Below are 5,767 nucleotides of genomic sequence, written 5' to 3'. Positions count from 1 at the left end.
CCCAAATTAACACCCCAGCTTCCCCTTCATCTCCTCATTACGAATCCCCAACCCGTTCCCTTCGAATCATGGCCGAGTTCTTCGAATCTTAGATCGAAGAATCCAGTCAGAACCCTAGCCATTCCAAATCACTCCAAACTCACACTCTATAATCCTTACCCGTCTCTAAACCCTAAATTACCCTTATCCCCTTTCCAAATCGGCCCCAATTTGGCCAATTTTTAGATCTTAGATTCAGAAACCCTAGAAGACCTATGCCTGAGTCGATTACGGGGTTTTAATGGCTCTATTCTACATGAGTCGACTGCTTTTAATGACAACAGTTGACTCATGTGGATTGGACCTATTGTTCGAGTTGCCTGACTCCGACCAAGTCCTCCGTTTCAAGTTGGTTCGATTATGGGTATATTTCTGAGTTTGTTCTTTATATCTCCTTTTCCTTTTTTCTTTTCTCCTGGCCATCCTCTTCTCCGTTCCTTTGATTGATTCTTCATGGTTTGGTCTAGCTGCAATTGCATGTTCTAGGTTTCTTGTTCTGCATTGTTGTCATTAGGAACTAATCATTCTAGTTTAGGTTTTATTTTAGTGTAGTTTGTTATTTACTTAGTTTCCCACATGATTTCATTTTGCTCTTCTGATTTCTTTTTCTCTCCCTTAATTACATTCCTCATTAGTAGCACGTCTAGGTTTAATTTTAGATTTCATTCACATGTTTAGTTGTCTATTTGTTTTTGATTGGTTAAAAGCATTGCATGAGTTTGAATTAGTCACTACTGTTTTCCTTTGTTGTCTTCTTGTTATCTCTTTTTCTTTTTCTATTTTTTTAGACTCCATGATTCAGTCTTTAGTTTAGAGAACATCTTCCTTTATGAAATAATTTAGATTTTAGTTCTAGGTGGCAGCCTTATGGTTCTTCTAGGCTTTTTGATTTGTATTTCTGATTTTCTTAGGTTTGCTTGTGTTGGTCCTAATCTGAAAACCATTCGAAACTTTAGGGCCCTATTTGAATTGAAAAAGTTTAGGTTAAAGCTGAAATAATCAGTAACCTAAAGGGTATAAAAGGGGTTTCTATTTAAGCTAAAATCAGAAGTTTCTAGAAAATGTACAATTGTCCTAGTTGTTAGGAAAAGATTGTGAAATATAGGACATCTGTACCATGGGCTGTAAAAAAGGACAATACTATTATTCCCTATGATGAGGAATATTTCAAAAGATACTCTCCCTAGGTAGCCTATATTTGTAGTTTTCCCCATTCTAAAAGGGAATGAACAAGGAATAGTATTATTCTCTGCAGAAAAAATTCCTCTCTTCTCTGAATTTCAAATTTAAGGAAAAGCTCAGAAAAAACTTCCAAAAAAAGAGAAACTTCTCCTTTGTTAACAAGCTAAAAATGAGTTGAGGTGAAGAGTTTTTCCTAAGAGTGTTTACTTGGGATTTCTGTATATTTTCAAGTGTTGGTTTGATTTTGAAATTCTGGGACTCTTTGGGTTTGTTGAAGTTGTGTTGTTCATTGTTGTTGTTTTCTATTTTTTTGAAATTCCTCCAATAGTCATATCTTTACTATTAGCTGTTACTTAACTGCTGTTTCAAGGTACATATGACCCTTTTCCTTGTTTGATTGCTTTTTAATTGAAACTTCAAATGAATATGAGCTGTTTCCTTTTGTTTGACATTGTTTGTATATGCTTGTTAAGTTTTACATGTTGAAACTACAGCAGTGCTAAACCTTTTCTTTCTCAGAATGCATAAGTTTTCTTTACTACTAATGTATGTCATAATGTCTTGTTTTCTTTGTTAGACTTTAGTATTAATTATCTCCTGCTAGTATGCATTTCTATTTCTTCTTGCACTGATTAAACAATATGTCCAACTCCCCTCCTTAAAACTAGGTTTGTCCATTGAGCCTGACCCTTACATGGTCAGGTTCATGGACTGAACTTCCTCTTTCCTTCCCTTTGAGTTTATTCTAGTACTTCACCAAAGCAGTATGCCATGATTTTGGGCTTGAAACCTACATTGGTTCATGAGTTTAACCTTTAACATGGTTAAACCCATGAATCATAATTGTTTCTTGCATTGTGTGTTTATGTTGAGTCTGATAAATATATTAAGTTGGTATAATTAAAGGCATTTCTGTGGATCTCACCACTTCACATGATCAAATTCATGAAATCCTTAGTAGAATAGGGATGATTTGGACAGTAAGAAGCTTCAGTTGTGGTGTTTAAACAACCAGCTTGTAAGAAGCAGCTCTGTAGCTGATCATTTGCAAGTTGGTACCTTGGTTGTAAAGAGTCTAATGGCAGGAATTCAAGGCTAGAAGACATTCTCCTTTTATTTTTTTAGCTCTTCTTTCTTTCTCTTAGATGATAGCTGTGAGGGACTGGTAGGATAATATTCATTAGTTTTGAAATCTTTGTATAAAGTCTTGGACTGACAATTCTGTAAATGGACTGTTAATTTTCAATTTAAGTTTAATTATTAGTAAACTTTCAACAGTAGATTTCCCTTTTGTAATGAACATGTTTAGCATTGTACGTAAATGTAAACTGGGTTGCACTTGCAAACAAGCCCAAGTCTTGGGCTCACTTGAGCAAGTCTAACCTAGGCCATTGGGCCTGGGCAGTTGGACTTAACAGCTAGACCCAATAGTAGATGCTTTTCTTTTACTAATTACAAATGCACATTTGATACATCTTGCAAATTAATGTAGTAGAATTAATTTTCAAACTTGCCTTGTGCTTCGATTTTTCTTTCAAGAATGATTTTGTTTTGGCCTCTTCACTAATTCGCATACATTGTGTAAATGGTAGATAGACCCAAATATAGATAACCATAACTGGGCCCGCCTGGTATGAGCCCCATGTGGGTAAGGATTAATTGAAGTTATGTCTTGGGCAGAGGAATATAGAGTTCTATTCCCCTGGGCCAACTCGTGAGCCCAAAGATAGCCTTAAAGCTGAATTGCCTAAATATTGGAGAAGTTGTTGGCCCATACCCTTTGTCCGAAAAAAAACGTTTAAAGCCTGCTTTGTAACCAATCGGCTTTTCTTGTTAAGTTTAAATTAGTTTAAGATAAGAATATCCTTAGATGGCCTTAATTAAATAAACTTCTTTTAAAATCTTTTTGAGGTATGTCATGCCAAATAAAACTCTTAAGCCCATGGCCCTCATATAATTAGTTAACTCTTGTAGAAAATTTGAGGTGTGCCATTTTCCCTTTAATAACCCATGGCCCTCATTAACTTAATTCAAACCTTGTAAAATTGAGGTGTGCCATCAATTGAACTCTCCATGGCCCTCGTAAATGTTGAACCTTCGTAGTTGCTATAGGCACGTTATTTAAATAATTCTTCATAGCTACGGGTACAGTTCCCGTGACGTAGTTGTGATTTTTCATTACTAAATCCGGGTGTACATTTCATGTGACCCAATTTCAATTTCTCAACAATGTTAAATAGAACGTGTCGTGAACCACGGGTGCATTTCATGTAGCATGGTTTTATACATGTTTTAAATAACGTTGAATCTTCCTAAACGGGGTTTAAATTAATTAAAAGTGGTTCTAAAGCTAAAAATGCACAATAGGTTAAAACATGTAGTCAATCAGATAATAGGCCATTTTTAACAGTTTAAGCGACCGTGCTAGAACCACGGAACCCGAAAATGCCTAACACCTTCTCCCGGGTTAACAGAATTCCTTATCTAGAATTTCTGGTTCGCAGACTTTAAAAAATAAAAATTTCCTCAATTTGGGATTTAAAATAAACCGGTGACTTGGGACACCAAATAAACTATCCCAAGTGGCGACTCTGAAGAACTTAAATAAAATAATCCTATTTCAAATAATGTCACTTTAATTGGAAAAACTCCCATATACCCCCTCGGGGTGTAAAAAAGGAGATGTGACAGCTCTGGCGACTCTGCTGGGGATCCAAACCCAGAATTTTGGTTCAGGGTTCAAGAATTCGAGCTTAGAATAACTGTTATAGTTGGCTTGTTTGTATTTGATTTTTATATGTTGAGCCTAATGTGCTAATTGCTGCTTTTTACCGCTTTGATATTGTTTGGACTGTATATAAATTGCTACAAAACCCTTTTCTATCTGAGTCTTCTAAATCATCTGGGAAGTGTACACTTTGTGTAACTTCTTTTCTATTAGAGACATATCCCAATTTTTAGAACGAGGTTCAGACAAGTTGCAAAGCCGGTGAAGCTTCTGTATTCCCGGTACACTACCCCCCTCAGCTCGAGCTGTCCGCTCGGGTAAGCCAGGTCTAGAACAATACACCCAGGTTTATAAACCTAGTATAACAAAGCCTCACGCCGGATCCATAGTAGGAACGCTTGTTTGCATCACGTGCATTTGACTTTGGAGACTCAACACAGGGGTTGGGTCTGTCTAGGACAGGTGTACCCGAAATGAAAAGACCATCTTGATGCATTCTACTTGCTCCTTTTGCATTTATTTGCTTCGGATCGCATGTTGACCGGCTTTGAATGATGTAGAAAAGTTGGAAAGAGAAAAATCAATTTGAGGGCTGAGAGAGATAATTACCAGTCTTTGAAAAACCCGGTATCCAAAAAAGTACCGAAACTCTGTCAAAATTTTGAAAAAAAAGAAAGAAAAATTTGTTTCAAGAAACTGCCCGAACTACGCAAGTTTGATTCTCACCGGATGCGGGATACGTAGGCAACCCTCACCGGGTCCAACTCCATTTTTGCTAAAATAACCCGAAAGAAACAAAATTTTTTGTTGTTTTGTCATGAATATGTTAGGTAATGGTGTTCTTGTCTAAATGACCAAAACGTCCCCAAAAGGACGCCGGAAGGTTGATTTTGCAAGAATAGCCACCTTTGGTTCCTTTTTCAAAATTTTGCCAATTAGCAAACACAACCCTAAAATCTTCTTCCATGAGGTGCCGAAGGGTCGTATTTGCAAAGGTGTTCCTTGTTTTGAAATGAAATTTTTTGAAAAATTGATAATTTTCTTTCAAAATAAATCATGATCTTTTAACCAATCACTCTAATAAATGTGCAGGATGAGCACAATTGAAAATGAACCCTTCACAGTCCTTGAAATCCCATTAGGACTCCAAATGTGGTGGAATGACTTAGGAAAAGTCAGCAGAGATACTGTGGTAAAATTTTTGGGCGATCTTGTTGGTCTTCTGAAAATCAAACCGTGGTTGGATGTGATTGAGGCTTTGATACCTTTTTGGGACCCGACGCATAATGTGTTCCATTTTTCGATTTTGAGCTAACCCCCACGCTGGAGAAAATAGTGGGCTATGCCGGTCTTAGTGGGAATCTCAGAAGTCGGTACGCAGTGGCGCCAAGAACAGTGACTCCTCATAAGTTTTTAGACCTGCTGAGCATCAGTCGGGAGGTTCAAGATGGAAATCTATCCGAAGGATTTTGCACATTCTACTTCTTGTACCAGCGTTATGGTGATCCCCCCGGTTTTGAGGCACCAGATACTAGCCTAACTCATTCAGGAAACAAAGATAAATGGAAAGCACGGCAGGGACTGGATTTTATAGTGGCATTCTTTGGTGTTTTAATTTGTCCAAGAAAAGATAGAAACATAGAATTGGGTCTTGTAGGAATGGCCGACATCATGATTAAAAAAGCTAATGGCACCCTTGTTCCAATGATCTTAGCGGAGATTTATCAAGCTTTAACTATCTGCCGAGAAGGGGGAAATTTTTTTGAGGGATGTAACATGATCCTACAACTTTGGATACAAGAACATCTTTGTCACCGC

The sequence above is a fragment of the Nicotiana sylvestris genome, chromosome 8, assembly GCF_000393655.2.
Source record: "Nicotiana sylvestris chromosome 8, ASM39365v2, whole genome shotgun sequence".
Lineage (NCBI taxonomy): Eukaryota > Viridiplantae > Streptophyta > Magnoliopsida > Solanales > Solanaceae > Nicotiana > Nicotiana sylvestris.
The sequence above is the reverse complement of the archived record's forward strand: the minus strand, read 5'-3'. Positions refer to the sequence as shown.